The sequence below is a fragment of the Gymnoscopelus braueri genome (assembly GCF_963280865.1).
Source record: "Gymnoscopelus braueri genome assembly, chromosome: 4".
Taxonomy (NCBI): Eukaryota; Metazoa; Chordata; class Actinopteri; order Myctophiformes; family Myctophidae; genus Gymnoscopelus; species Gymnoscopelus braueri.
Genome location: NC_137605.1, coordinates 33917606 through 33933068, shown reverse-complemented (window position 1 = coordinate 33933068; position 15463 = coordinate 33917606). Strand labels below are relative to the sequence as shown.

General features: G+C 44.5%; 1 protein-coding gene across 2 annotated transcripts in view; it reads left to right on the top strand.

The window, feature by feature from the left end:
• Positions 1–15463, top strand: part of galnt1 (UDP-N-acetyl-alpha-D-galactosamine:polypeptide N-acetylgalactosaminyltransferase 1) — a 69048-nt gene that overhangs the window by 12649 nt on the left and 40936 nt on the right. For both annotated transcript variants that reach the window (XM_080425670.1, XM_080425669.1), the window contains exon 2: positions 14080–14184. The gene's annotated coding sequence lies outside the window, so the exon portion shown is untranslated. The remainder of the gene's footprint in view (positions 1–14079; positions 14185–15463) is intronic.

Sequence of the window (15463 nt, the reverse complement as noted above, 5' to 3'; positions counted from 1 at the left end):
AGCAGACAAGGCTATTAAGTGTCCCTTTAAAAAAGAGGGTCTCATATCTCATTGCGGGAATCGGGGCTGGAAACCAACTTTTAGTCATTGTCCGCAAACCATCGACAAGCCTATTTTTAACAATTCCGAAACATAGTCATGTATGTCTGTATGCACTGTATATACATACATACAGTATATACAGTATATACTTTAGGAAAGAGAGAGAGAGAGAGGAGATATTTTGATAACTCAAGAAAGCTAAAGATGATGTAATGATATAGTGATCTATTATGAGGAACCAATGCAAATCAAATAAACAAAATCTAGCTAAAATCTTGCTAGCCTATTCTTCCCACCATTGTCAAGCCACTTTAAACTTGGACTTCTGGTTGGTGGGCTTCAAAACTACGGAAAGTCAGATTTCTTATGTTATTTTAGTTGTCGTGATGAAGGTGGGAAGAAAACAGAAGAGTGGCTGGAATAAAAACAAGATTTGGGTTAAACTATTCATTTTTACAATGTGAAAACCATGTATTTGTGAACATACACAATCTACGGTACACACTGTGGAACTGCCTTTATTTTAGACCGACGTTGCAGTAGTAGTGAGTCTATCTACAGGTACGTATCTCATTCTGACTACGATAGCGGTACAGAACTCTACTATACTACTATAAAGGACTAGCCTGTGTGTCAGCAACTCAGCATACACCGTGCCTGTGTGGAGAAGCAGGGCTATGAACCAACCTTAACCCTTTAAGACCTGAGGCTGATTCAACAAATAAATGCATTCTAAATCACTTAGTTCTCACACTTTCAAGATTAAAAATAAATAAATAAAAAATAGCAGATGTACAAGCTTGCAGCGTGGCACGAAGTGACGCGCTGTGAGCTTGGATGTCTGCTATTTTTGAATCGTCAACGCAGAAACCTAAAATGACACAGATGCTTTCCCGGTTTTAATGGGTTTAATATACAGACTCTATTGTATTGTGTGTTTTGACTAACCTAGCCTTAACACCTGTTTTTAATGGTCAACATTCTTGGCAGAGAGAGCAACTCGCATTCAAAGTCATTGCTGATTTGTTTTTCGTTTAATCGTCCCAGGACGGCCACTGGCTGCTTTCTACCGTCTGAATTGGCGCATGAATGAGTCCAATAAACCAACCAAATAACAGGAGGAAGGAGGAAGCAGACACTGGCAGATAGGTGGGCTACTTGATGCAGGCAGCTGACAATGACAGTCAGCGGCTAGTAGAGGACATCTTGATTAGCTGATAAGAGGGCCTTTATACTCTGTTGGCAGTGGGTGATAGGTCCACTGTCTGAGCTGAGGGAGGAGAAAATATTCTCTCACAAACTCCTTTTCCCTCGCGAAAAGAACAGCCCCTTTTTATGTGGGAGCCGTAAGATGATACACAGTACACAATCACACACACACACACACACACGCACACGCGTGTGTGTGCAGTCTGTGCACTATGACTCAGCGTCGTTATGATACGAAGACTCAGTAGCCATCAGGTTGAATGAAGTGGTGTGTGTGTGTGTGTGTGTGTGTGTGTGTGTGTGTGTGTGTGTGCGTGTGTGTGTGTGTGTGTGTGTGTGTGTGTGTGTGTGTGTGTGTGTGTGTGTGTGTGTGTGTGTGTGTGTGTGTGTGTGTGTGTGTGTGTGTGTGTGTGTGTGTGTGTGTGTTCTGGGGAAGTGTGCATGCTGTGTGTGGGAAGCTGATTCTGTAGAGCCAGACACTGACTCGAAATAGAGCTACTAATGCCTCAATTATACCTGATCTATAAACCCACAACGTGTTGTGTTGTGTGCTTGTGGATCGGCTATGTCCGGCACAGGTGTACAACTAAAGGTGGGCTCACACACTACAAGATAATCGGGCTGATTTTCCCTGGAACCCATCCTAGCCTGAGCAGGAGCTGTAGTGTGAGCAGTTCTTAAACCTTAAACCTCCCGACTTGTTCACAGATGATCGGGCCGTCCTGATAGTTTTCACACATGTATATTTATTTTGGATGATTACAGCACTCCGGTCCGAGTGGGACAGGAGTGGACAAACAACTACAAGGAGATAGACTTTCAGTGAAAGAGAGGTTGTTTGACACTGTGACCTGGCTGTCAAAACCCCCTGTGATGTCATTGGACAGCGGAGGCTCAGGCTTGGCGATATGTGGCAAGAACATGACGTCTGTTTAAGACCCATTCGTCCGCCGCCTCCGCACGTTTAACAAACAGGCTCTATTGTTTACAACTTCACATCTGGTTCCACATGTGATCACAGCATCGATGTGCTGCATTTGTGTTGCTCCAGAAAACCCGATGATCAATCCTGTAGTGTGTGATGCCCCATTATTAAAAAATGTGTATAGTGTGCACTCTTTTAAGATTATCCTGTAGTGTGTGATGCTACAAGATTTCCAAAACTCCTGTCCTATAGTCTGAGCCCAGCTTAAGTATAAATCACCCTTAAGCATGATGTAGTGACCAGCTAAGCTGGTCTGCTGGGTATTTATTAAAAGGGAGAGGGGCACTGCAGTCCGTTCCATCAGTGTGTACACAGTAAAATCCTCAGTGATGATTACCTCCGCTGTTCCGTTTTAAGGAGAGTTCACTTGCTAAACGTTCATTTATTTGAATTAGGCTAGTAGGACTAGGCTACTAAATTGTTGATGATTTATGTAAGCATTAAATAAATCTCACAGAAGGTCAAGCAGGCTGTGGCAAATTTAGCAAGAAAGATTTTGACCAACTCAATTGAATGTGCAAGGATATCTGGTGAAGTCAGGTGGAGTGAGGGAGACCGACAGGCAATGGGATGAGTAATGTGTGCTCTGACAGGACATGAAACCCAGATCACCAATTCATGTATTAATTATAGATACATTCATAGCATAGATAGTGGCTGCAGCAACAATATTATCGCCTATTTGACACCTCCCAATATCCACCTAAACCCACCATAGTGGCATACATCCACATAAGGTCCTGCTGATAGGAAAATGTACGGCGTGTGGCACTTTGCAGGTGTTCATTTTGATCCCCACTGGCACACAGTCTATCTGAATAATCAGTTCTTGACTAATATACAACCCACTGATTATGCAGCTATGAAAAAATGTGAGCTGTGCACATCTCTCGATTTTTCTGTGTACGGGGGAGAAGACCTGGCTCTGTCATATGAAGTATATTGAATTCTTCTTTAACCCATTGATACCTGGAACGCATCTGTGTCACTTTAGATGTCTTTGGCTATTCAAAAATAGCAGATATACAAGCTCATAGCGCGGCACCGAGTGCCGCGCTATGAGCTTGTAGATCTGCTATTTTTGAAAAATCTTGAAAACATTTTTTTTTTTTTTTTTTCCAAAAAATGTTATGATTTTGATTTTTTTTAAAGAATCGCCTCAGGTCTTAATGGGTTAATATGAGTTTCCAGAAGCTCTTCCACACACGCACACGCACACACACACGCACACGCGCACGCACGCGCGCTCGCACACACGCACACACACAAAACACTAATCACACACACTGCATAAAGTCTATTAAGCTCTCAGTTATGTGTCAAAACACATCAACACATCTCTTAATTCTTTTACAACACAACCACACTGTCCACAGCACTGTTAGGAATCCTGTCGCAGATTGCAGGAATGTTGCGGCTGACGGCCGACAGCCGGGGCAGAGCTGTCGGTGCTCTAGGCCCCGACCCTGTTAACACAACTGCTGGCCAGGGGGAAACATGGAACCAGGCAGGAAGAGGATTGTGTGTCGCCAGATGTCACAGAGAGAAAGAGATAGAGATAGAGAGAGAGAGAGAGAGGGGGGGGGTCTGTGTATGTAGTTAAAGATGTCTGTTCTTGCACTCAGGATGCAGTGGAGGAAAATTGCGTGTGTGTTTGTGTTGTCATCACTGTCATGCCAGTTACGGTGTCTAGTGGCCCGTCGCTCTGTTTCCCCTGCTCTCCCCTCTCTGTAAACAGGAAGCAGGAACTCTCTCAGTCTCTCTTTCTTTCTTCATCTTTTTCTTCCCATCTTGTCCTTACCCCCCCCCCCCCCTCCCTCCTCTCCTGCCTGTCTCTCTGTGAGGGTCTACAGTAGATCTCGAAAAGTGACAGTTGTGTCCCCGGCACCCAAAGCAGGAACTTATTATGAAAGGACTCACAGTAGACCGTTGCCTCACACACACACGTGTGTGTGTGTGTGTGTGTGTGTGTGTGTGTGTGTGTGTGTGTGTGTAGGGGTGTGTGTGTGTGTGTGTGTGTGTGTGTGTGTGTGTGTGTGTGTGTCTGTATGGGAGAACCAGTGTAGAAATGTCTTGCGAGGGACACAGCAAGGTCCAGATCTACAAGCTCACAACATGCCGCAGTGCGAAGGGCTGTGAGCTTGTAGATCTGCTATTTTCGGTGCACAACCCCCGCGCGCAACTAAGTATAAATTACGCCATACCTATTTTGTCCTCTCTATTCCTGGCATTCCTGTTGTTCCACTGCGGGCTTCCCCTGGAAAGCTGTCAAAACGCTGAGGAACGGCCTGCCGTGGGCTTTTGTTGTCTTTCCTATAGTCCTGATTTAGTACTGAGAACTTGTGTGTGTGTGTGTGTGTGTGTGTGTGTGTGTGTGTGTGTGTGTGTGTGTGTGTGTGTGTGTGTGTGTGTGTGTGTGTGTGTGTGTGTGTGTGTGTGTGTGTGTGTGTGTGTGTGTGTGTGTGTGTGTGTGTGTGTGTGTGTGTATGTTCGTGGGTGCCTCAAAGCCTTCCTCTCCCACACAACGTAGTGAAGGGGTTGGGTGGGCAGGGGGGTGATGTTGTAACAGCAGGAGATCCAGCCTTGCTGCATGGCATAGCCTGGAGTGGGTGAGGGGGAGGTGTGGTTGGCACACGGCTTTGGCTGTGCCCCCGTGTTTGTTGTCGCTGAGCGTAGGGGGGATACCGCCCTCTGTTGCGACATACGACACATGCAGACACACATAACACATACAGACAGACAGACAAGACAGCATGCCTGGGACCCAAACACAAACAAGCACAGAGATGCAGACACACTCCCACACTCCCACACTCCCACAGGGCTATTTCTCCTTTCTCTGTCTCTGTCTGTCTGTCTGTCTGTCTGTCTGTCTGTCTGTCTGTCTGTCTGTCTGTCTGTCTGTCTGTCTGTCTGTCTGTCTGTCTGTCTGTCTGTCTGTCTGTCTGTCTGTCTGTCTGTCTGTCTGTCTGTCTCTCTCTCTCTCTCTCTCTCTCTCTCTCTCTCTCTCTCTCTCTCTCTCTCTCTCTCTCTCTCTCTCTCTCTCTCTCTCTCTCTCTCTCTCTCCCTTCCTCTTCCTCTCTCTCTAACATGCTGCAGTGTTTCGGTCAGATGCTTCGTCATGGGGGTCACAGGGTGCTTCTGGTATTCTTTCGGAGAAATGATTCAGCTGCCTTTGTTAGTGTTACTGTTACTGTAGCCTTAACCCCTGCTAGCCTGCTGTATAGGAGGCAGCTCAAAGGGCTCAAAACTCTGTTGGAGTGAGCCATGTTGTTCCAAGGCACTGAAGCCTTCAAGCCTTCATTCTTTTGCCATACTGTGTGAGGTGTTTTCCATGCATGTCTGTCTAGTCATCTCTTCCTCTCTCTCCTTCTGTCTATCTGTTGCTCCCTCTTCCCCCATCTCTTATCTCGCTCCTCTATCTCTTCATTCCACCACTCTCGCACTCAGGTCCAAAATGTACACCAACCAAGCGCCAAATGCGGGTTGTACCAATGCATTTTGGCATGTAAGTTTCATAAGCCACCTGAAAATGTCTTGACACAAAATATCAGCATATACAACGGTTAGTTGAACCATCAGCCCTGGGGGCTCATAACATGGGCCACTTTTTTGCAATAAAATATCAGCATCGTTGGCTCAGTGCGAGTAAGATTTGTAACAAAATACCAGTCCTGGTGGCCCATAATACAGCCGACTTTATTGCAAATATCAGCATTGTTGGCGCACCGTGAGTACAATTTGTAACAAAATATTGTCCGTGGTGGCCCATAACATGGGTGACATTTTTACTGTCAAATACCAGCATTGATGGCTCAGTGCGTGTAAGATTCGTAACAAAATATCAGCCGCACAATTAAATGAACTTGGTGGTGCAATACTGTAGATCTCATGTTGTCATCAACATACGGGTACCGGTCTGTTTGAGTGTTCCGTAATCTGTCACTTGTCGTGCTGGCATATACTTTATCTTTATATACATAAACTTCTAGACATAGTTAATACTACATAGGATATCTAAAAATCTAAATTTTAACGCTTCAATTGCTGGCTTTCTCTTTTCATGGTTGCAAAGATGAAATGCGACCCTTTAAAAAGAAAAACTAGGCTTGTATGGGGTGACCGGATGGTTAGGACACATACCACATGGGTGCAGAATTCTATAGCATGTCTGCGGTTCGACTCCCGGACGGCTGGACCATTTGCCCACTTGCCCTCGCTCCCTCTCTTCACTGTGCCTGTCTGATTAATGCATGAAAATGCTAAATAAAAACAAAAAAAGCAGCTGTTTTTGAACAATGTTCAAAAATAGCAGATGTACAAGCTTGCAGCGCGGCACGAAATGACACGCTGTGAGAGCTTGTAGAGCTGCTATTTTTGAATAGCCAACGTTCAAATCTACAATGACACAGATGCTTTCCCGGTTTTAATGGGTTAATTTCTGACCCTCCTATTACAATCTACTCCGACCATTTTGTTTTTTATTCCCCACCATAATGTGTTACTATGCAGATTTAATGTACGCATGATATTTGATCCAAAAAGGTTGTGTACAAGTTTGGCGGGTAGAATTGTTTATCTACCAGACAATCGACTGGTGAGCTAAAAAGTTAATTTTGGACCCTGCTCCTCCCCGGGTTTCTCCCCCTCGCTCCCTCTCTCGCCTCCCGTAGATTTATGACTGGAACTGTGCGTCACGTCACTTCAGACTAAATGGAAAGAGGCTGGCGAGGGAGAAGAGACGAGGCAACTGGGAGAGTGTGTTGGGGGGGAACTGTGGGCACAGAGAGAGATGGTGGGGGTGGGGGGGTAACGAAGAGAAGCAAGAGGGATGTGGTGGTTGTGTAGTGGTCTTTTTTAACTGGATTGCCCTCCTGTGCTCCTTCTTGGCTGCGCGGTCCCCAGCTCAAGAGAGGACGAGGTTAAGGAGCAGAGAAACAGGTGACATGGGGTCGAAAGCAGACATTACTGGTGGTGCGTGTAGACTGAGCCATGTTGACGTCATGGGACAGCTGAATGACTGTGTGCGTGTGTGTGTGTGTGTGTGTGTGTGTGTGTGTGTGTGTGTGTGTGTGTGTGTGTGTGTGTGTGTGTGTGTGTGTGTGTGTGTGTGTGTGTGTGTGTGTGTGTGTGTGTGTGTGTGTGTGTGTGTGTGTGTGTGTGTGGGCTCCGGCCCTCTCAACCTGCAAGTGGTTAAAGAGACACACGGCAAAATCCTCAGCGTTCATTTAACTCCAAGAGTGTACAGATATAACCTTTGTACACTCTCAGAGTTACAACTGGCTAAATGACCCCTGCAGATTTGAATGTGCAGACTGACAGCCAGTGGTGTAAAGTAACTAAGTACATTTACTCAAGTACTGTACTTTTACTCCACTACAATTATTTGAAAATGGTGTTACTAGTTTCTTTGTAGATTTAGATTATTATTACAAAACATACATTAACCACTTCAGGCCTACATTTCGGCTATTTGAAAATAGCCAATCTACAAGCTCACAATGCGTCGCGATGCGACGCATTGTGAGCTTGTAGATCTGCTATTTTCAAAAGATTGTATACATTTTATAGATTTGAAAACATTCTGCATAATTAGTACTTTCTACTTTTGGTACTTTTAAGTACATTTTGATGCCAATACTTTTGTACTTTTACTCAAGTAAATTTTGAATTCCGGACTTTTACTTTTAACAGAGTATTTCTACATTGCCGTATTGGTACTTTTACCCAAGTAAAATGTTTTCGTACTTTTTCTGACAGCAGTGCGTGCGAGGGCAGCTTCTACACACCCAACCCTGAACACATCACACACTAGTCCTCCGTTGTCCACCTCTTGGCAGACTTGGCTTTGTGTGAGTGTGTGTACTGTTGGGACTATGACAGCATCTATCCTGTGTGTGTGTGTGTGTGTGTGTGTGTGTGTGTGTGTGTGTGTGTGTGTGTGTGTGTGTGTGTGTGTGTTTGTGTGTGTGTGTGTGTGTGTGTGTGTGTGTGTGTGTGTGTGTGTGTGTGTGTGTGTGTGTGTGTGTGTGTGTGTGTGTGTGTGTGTGTGTGTACTGTTGGGACTATGACAGCATCCTCTGGACGCAGGTGACCGTGCAACGTCATTCTCCCACTGCTTGGACACATGACACAAATGACTAAGTACCTGCAAGGCAAACTACAACAGAGCTGGTTTGAAGTTATGTTGTTATGACAGTGTGTGTTGCGAAGGCTCCCCTTATACAGGAGCCTCCCCTAATATCAATATATGGATGATAAATGAAACGGCTATGCTCTAGGGTCGTCCTTATATGGCGAGTACAACCTGCTGCTACTGTATATAAGGTGGAGTCGATGCCGGATAAGTCAGTTCAGAGATATTTCAGTTCATAACTAATAAGTGTAACTAACAAAGAAAGAGTTGATCCCTTCAACCTACAGGTAACCGGCCCTACAAACCATTTACCCAACCATCTGACTCACTTACCAGCCTAGATTACTCGAGCTTCCACAAGACTCCCACGAGGGTAATGCTCAGGGCAATCTGCTACCAGCTATCCACCCATACGAACAGTCCTTACTAAACTTGTTCGATACGAACAGTCCTTACAAACTAGTTCATCTCAACAGTGTGTGCGTGTGTGTGTGTGTGTGTGTGTGTGTGTGTGTGTGTGTGTGATATGGTTGGTTGGGCAACCGTCGTCTCTATTTGTCAGAGATCGGCAGTTCTCATACGGTGGTTGTGGTGGAGCATCTATAATAAATGATGTACTTGGGCACAGTGGCGCAGTCGCATCACAGCTAGAAGGTCCTGGGTTCGATTCCCACCGGGGACGCTGTGGGTGCTGAGGGCGTGTTCTCTCCTCCGCGGCATCAGTGCCCATATCCTAGGTGGGGTTGGCGAAAGGACTTTTCTGTGTGGAGTTTGCATGTTCTCTCCGTGTCCCCTAGGGTAGGTACCCTCAAAAGAACACACAGTAATCCTGGTCTCTATACTGCCTCCCCCTGGTCAGCCGGGGCGCCTGATGGAGGGGAAAGGAACTGGTTGGAATAACGTGTTCCTTCCACGCGCTACGTCCTACCGGGGAAACCCCCCCCCCCCCCCCCCCCACCGTCAGGTGATAAGAAGCGGCCTGCTCACTCCTCATGCATTGAAGGAAGCATGAGCTCAATTTGGGACTCTCCCAGGCTGGCAGAGGGAGAGTAGCGCCCAGGATTACAAGCTTAGGCATTGGCACTGGGTGAAAAATAGGTTACAGAATCGTGGAATAAAATTTATAAATACAAAAATTAAAGAAAATGATGTACTTGCATTGGATTTATGTGGCGTCTACCTTCAAGCTCTCCGTTGTTCCATTTCATTGCCAGAACCATGTAGGTGTGTTTCCACTTTCCTCTATGCTTTACGCCCAGTCCTCACAATGCAGCTAGTTGCAACTTGCAATCTACCTTTTGCAACCACTTGCAACAAAATCCCCAGACTGCGCCAACCTGCAATAGGGTAATTCAGACCGCTGCAATTGAGCTCACTCATATGTACTTCTGTCTAATGCAATAATAACACTTTACAAAGCCTTTAATAATGAATTATTAGGTTAATACTTCATAATTACTGTTCACTCGCAGACCTTTTCTTTTAGTTTTATGATAGTTCTCATAGTTGTAATACATTATCATAATTATATAATGCATTCTAATCACTACAAGTCACTAGTCACTACAAGTGGTCATTCTGTGCTTTAAGTTAAGGAATGTAATTACTTTATTAATTATAATACACTATGATCCTTGCAACAAAATAAATGTCTATGAGCATCCAGCAATTATTAAATATTATGATACTCGACCTTATAAGTCATTATAAAATGCTTTATAATGGGTTATGATAATTGTTATAAAGGATTATTATTATTTATACGTTCTTATAACTATAAATATACAGTCTTATAAGTAGATTATAATGCCTTAGAAGTATTTATATAATGTATTATAGACATGGGATCATGCATAGCAAGTGTTACCGACAAGTCTTGCTGGGTTTAAATAGTTGATGTGTGTGGGTGGTTGTAGCAGACTAGCAGTGGAACAGAATCTTGTGACAAACTGCTTTTATGGTTAGTCATCTCTAGTTAAAGTAATATGTGGCAATATATTCATGATTCCATATCTAGTCATATTTAATGGCTTAGCTAGGAGGGCTATATGAAACAGAAAAGACCAGCCAATTATTTCTTCTCTACCTCCAAATAATTATTCTGTAGGCCAAGTTCCCTGTTGTTGAAGTTGTTGAAAGTCCTAGTTGTTGAAAGTATATATGTCTGTGGGCTGTTATGTAGGCAGCCTTTGTCATAGCAGTTCAGTATCAATGTTGATGGACTGGGGGAGGTGGTGCTCACTGCACTGATCGGCACTTGCACTGGAGAGACGACATTATTTTCTCATTTCCTAACAGTTACATTTTATTTCATTGGTGGAAAAAGTATCAATGCTGCAATGTGGAAATGCTCTGTTACAATTAAAAGTCCGGAATTCAACATTTACTTGAGTAAAAGTACAAGTATTGGTATCAAAATGTACTTAAAGTACCAAAAGTAGAAAGCGCTCCTAATGCAGAATGTTCCATTTCACGTTTTCAAATGTATATAATGTATACAAATCTTTTGATAATAGCAGATCTACAAGCTCACAATGCGTCGCATCGTGACGCATTGTGAGATTGTAGATCGGCTATTTTCAAATGGCCGAAATGTAGATAGGGCTGATGTGGTTAATGTATGTTTTGCAATAATAATCAAAATCTGCAAAGTAACTAGTAACTAAAGTTTTCAAATAATTGTAATGGAGTAAAAGTACAATATTTGCCTCTGAGATGTAGTGGAGTAGTAGTAAAAGTACTGAAATTTGGAAATACTCCAGTAAAAATACCAGTTACTTTACACCGCTGCTAACAATCAGCGACCATACTGTGTGTGTGTGTGTGTGTGTGTGTGTGTGTGTGTGTGTATGTGTATGTACAGTATGTACGCGTGTGTCTGTGCTCGTGTTTGAACTCCCTGTGAGAGTGTCTGATAGTAGGTGTTGGTATGTAGGCTAATGACAAGGAGTTGAGTTACCAGCAGCAGTGTATGTTCCTTGTATACAGTTGTTACAGAGGGATGTAGTGGCTGTGTTTGTTGGAAGGCTTCTCAAACATGGCTGGTCTGCTGGAGATAAGCCCAGTGATGGAAAACAGGTCTCTCTGTCGCTCTCTCTCTCTCCCCCCCCCCCCTCTCTCTCTCTTACTCTCTCCACCTTCAATTTCTCTCTGCCTCTCTCTCCCATGTTCTTTCTGCATGTCTGTCAGATGTGAGCTTATAGAACCCGCTGCTTCTATAGACTAAACCATGTAACAATCACGCAAAGGAAGCGGTGTTACGACAGAGAGCAGCAGAGAGAGAGAGAGAGAGAGAGAGAGAGAGACGCAGAGAGATGACATGCATCGCTGCCATCACCACTACCATGTTGCTTGTATCTGGTGATTTATTTGTCAGTGTGGATCCGACAAGTATTTATAGAAGCTCTCGCTTGTCCTGCTTCCAAATTGGAGATGGAGGTGTGTGTGTGTGTGTGTGTGTGTGTGTGTGTGTGAGAGAGAGAGAGAGAGAGAGAGAGAGAGAGAGAGAGAGAGAGAGAGAGAGAGAGAGAGAAAGCGGGACGATGAGTATCCCAGAAGGAGACAGACTGACACCTTTGGTGTCCAGGAACCATCATGTTACTGAGGAGCACCTGCACTGCAGCAGAGGCTGTACGCACATCCACCAACACTGTGTGTGTGTGTGTGTGTGTGTGTGTGTGTGTGTGTGTGTGTGTGTGTGTGTGTGTGTGTGTGTGTGTGTGTGTGTGTGTGTGTGTGTGTGTGTGTGATGGCTCTGTTTCCAAACACCATGCCAGACACAAATGCGGCGTGCATGCATAAACACACACACAGACATATGCATACATACACGTGCACATCGTGCACACCGGCTGGCAATATAAAGCCCCAATGGGCCATAGTGATGTCTTGGCTCTAAGTAGGCCAAGGACCAGATTGAAGGGCACACAGGCACACAGGCAAGCATGCACATTGCACACACGCGCACGCTCACGCTTACCAACACGCACGCACACACACACACACACATTCAGTCAATAATATGTTCAAGTCAAGTTCATTCTCTGCGGATTTATCAAAAATAGCACATTAATCCAGTGAAATGAGCACTTCTGAGATTCTGTCAGTGGGCTGTCCCTCCAATCTTTCCTCCTCTCTCTCTCTCTCTCTCTCTCTCTCTCTCTCTCTCTCTCTCTCTCTCTCTCTCTCTCTCTCTCTCTCTCTCTCTCTCTTTCTCTCTTGCTGCAAGGCATTGCAAAGAGAGCCTTTGATGCTGCTTGACCTCTGTCTGTGGTAGGAGAAGGAGGTTAGATTGATGGAGGTTTCACAGATGGACATTGCTGAGTGACGATGCACTAGTCACTAGTGATAGACCGCGGCAGAGCTTCCAACCCCGCGGTCTCTGCTTCTCTGAGGGACACCAAACCACCTTGCCATTTCCTCTCACAAAGGAAAGCGGTGGTGAAAAAATGTACAGTATGTGGCACTGTGCCTACTGACATGACTTTGCGTGTGTGCGTGCGTGCGCGCGCGCGCGCGTGTGTGTGTGTGTGTGTGTGTGTGTGTGTGTGTGTGTGTGTGTGTGTGTGTGTGTGTGTGTGTGTGTGTGTGTGTGTGTGTGTGTGTGTGTGTGTGTGTGTGTGACAGTGTATGGAAGATGAGCGTTGTTCGTGCAGACAGGAAGTGTGTTTTAAGCACGCTGAGTATTATAGCTTCTCTCTGGTGTTCCGCTCCACTCGTCTATCAGGCACAGGGCATGACGTCATCCTGGGCAGCCGGTAGTCCCTGAGGTGTGTTCAGCGCAACCGCGGGGTGACAGTTCATTTCTGGGGCTGGTCCGGGGGACAAAAAAATAACGGCTCCGCAGACCTGGAATGCATAAGATCTAGAAAAACAGACAGAGATAAAATACCACATTTATTTACTTGGTTGATTCTCAGCTTATAGATATCACTCTTGAGGACAATTGTTTTGTTGTAGATTTGTTTTACTGTACATGTACAGTACACGCAACGGCTCTTCAGCTGTCCTTCTTGAACCCCAGCATGCCTACTCTCGGGGGAACATTCGTCCAAAAATAGCAGATCAACAAGCTCACGAATGCGCCACAACGCGAGGTTCAGCTTGTAGATCAATTTTTGGAAAAAAAAGTGGTCAAAGTACAGTTGCAACTCAGGACGGTTTTTACTAAGAATCGAGGGTTGAAATGGTTAATGCTGTACCTCTCTCTGCATTAACCCATTAATACCGGGAAAGCATCTGTAATTTTAGATTTTAACCACTTTAACCATTATCTTATACTTTGGCTATTCAAAAATAGCAGATATACAAGCTCATAGCGCGGCACCGAGTGCCGCGCTATGAGCTTGTAGATAATTTTTTAATCATGTCAAGGGCCCCCAAAATGATATGTATTTGGCCGCAGACCCCCATCTCAAAATATGTTGTTCCACGGACCCCCCAGAATCAAAAGATTTGAGTTACAAATGTTCGCTTTAAAAATGTGTTATATTCAAAGATTTGCAAAACATTTCACAACTTTTCAAAAATAGCAGATCTACAAGCTCATAGCGCGGCACTCGGTGCCGAGCTATGAGCTTGTAGATCCGCTATTTTTGAATAGACAAAGAAATCTAAAATGACACAGATGTGTTCCCGGATTGAATGGGATAATGCTGTCCCTCTCTTTGAACTAACGCTGTCCCTCTTTTCCTGTGTCTTTCTTCAGGGAGCATGTCTGAGTGACAAGCGAGGAAGGAAACGGGATCTCTGAAGCCCCCCCTCTGCTGGTGGAGTTCTTCTAGCCGGAGGCCCCTTTATCTCATCTGGACAGGTATGATGATGAACAAAGCCTCCCTGACTGTGCTGCTCTGTTAGTTTACTGCAATGGTTCTCAAACCCTATCATTTCAAGGACTCCCAGTTTTTGCATGCATTATGTCACGGACCCCCATAATAACTCTAGAGAGTGTAAAAATGGAACCAAAATGGTTCCTATTAACTATACCAATCATTTTGCTGAGGAGCACCTGAACCGGCCCTCAAGGACCCCCCGAGGGTCCCACTCTGAACCACTGAGTTACAGTGATGATCCTTTAACCCATTAAGACCTGTTTTTTTTTAAGAACAGTTTTTTGAAAAAACGAATGTTGCTACAGTGGTGTGTTCAAAACCTTTTCATGTTAGGGACCCCCAAAGTTATATGTATTGCCGCGGACCCCCATCTCAAAATATTTTGTTCCAGGGACCCCGAGAAGCAAAGATTTGAGTAAGAAATGTTTGCTTTGAAAAAATATATATGCAAAGATTTGCACAAATTTTCACGATTCTTCCAAAAAATAGCAGATCTACAAGCTCATAGCGCGGCACTCGGTGCCGCGCTATGAGCTTGTATATCTGCTATTTTTGAATAGCCAAAGAAATCTGAAGTGACACAGATGCGTTCCAGGTCTTAATGGGTTAACACATTCCATGCCAGAGTTTAATCTCATAATGTACTCACCAGTGCCATCGTTTTATTGTTGTTTTTTTGTTTTTTTCATGTCGCCACAGACCTCGCTAAATAAGTTAAAAGTGCGCGTTCATTTGGTTCTAAACACACAGCGGATCCGTGAGAAACGGCCAGCGAAAACAGTTTCCAAATGCGAGCCGCCATCTTGAAGATACAGCCGATCAACGGTAAACAGTGATCAGCGAGGAGAAAAACAACAACCGAGAAAATCGAGAAACAAAACGGAAATGGATCAAAAAAATTCGGAAAGTGCACCTGGGGCACTTTCAATGGGAATCGGCGGTTCGCGTAGATCTACGCGACTGGCACGCTGCGGCTTTAAATAGGTTCGCGTAGATCTACGCGATTGGCATTCAATGTGTTAAAGGGTAGAGGTTTGGGCTGTGTAGTTACCTTGCCATGATGTAACTCCAAAGACGGACAAGAAATCCAAAATAATTGCTCCATTGATTAGAAATTGATCATTCTAACTATACTTCTCATTGACTTACACTGTATGGTGAAACAGCTCTCAAAGTCACTCTTTTAGCATGTAAACAAACGTAAACAAAGTTGATTCAGACAATATAGAACAAACCCAGTACTGTTTGTTTTTTTAACAA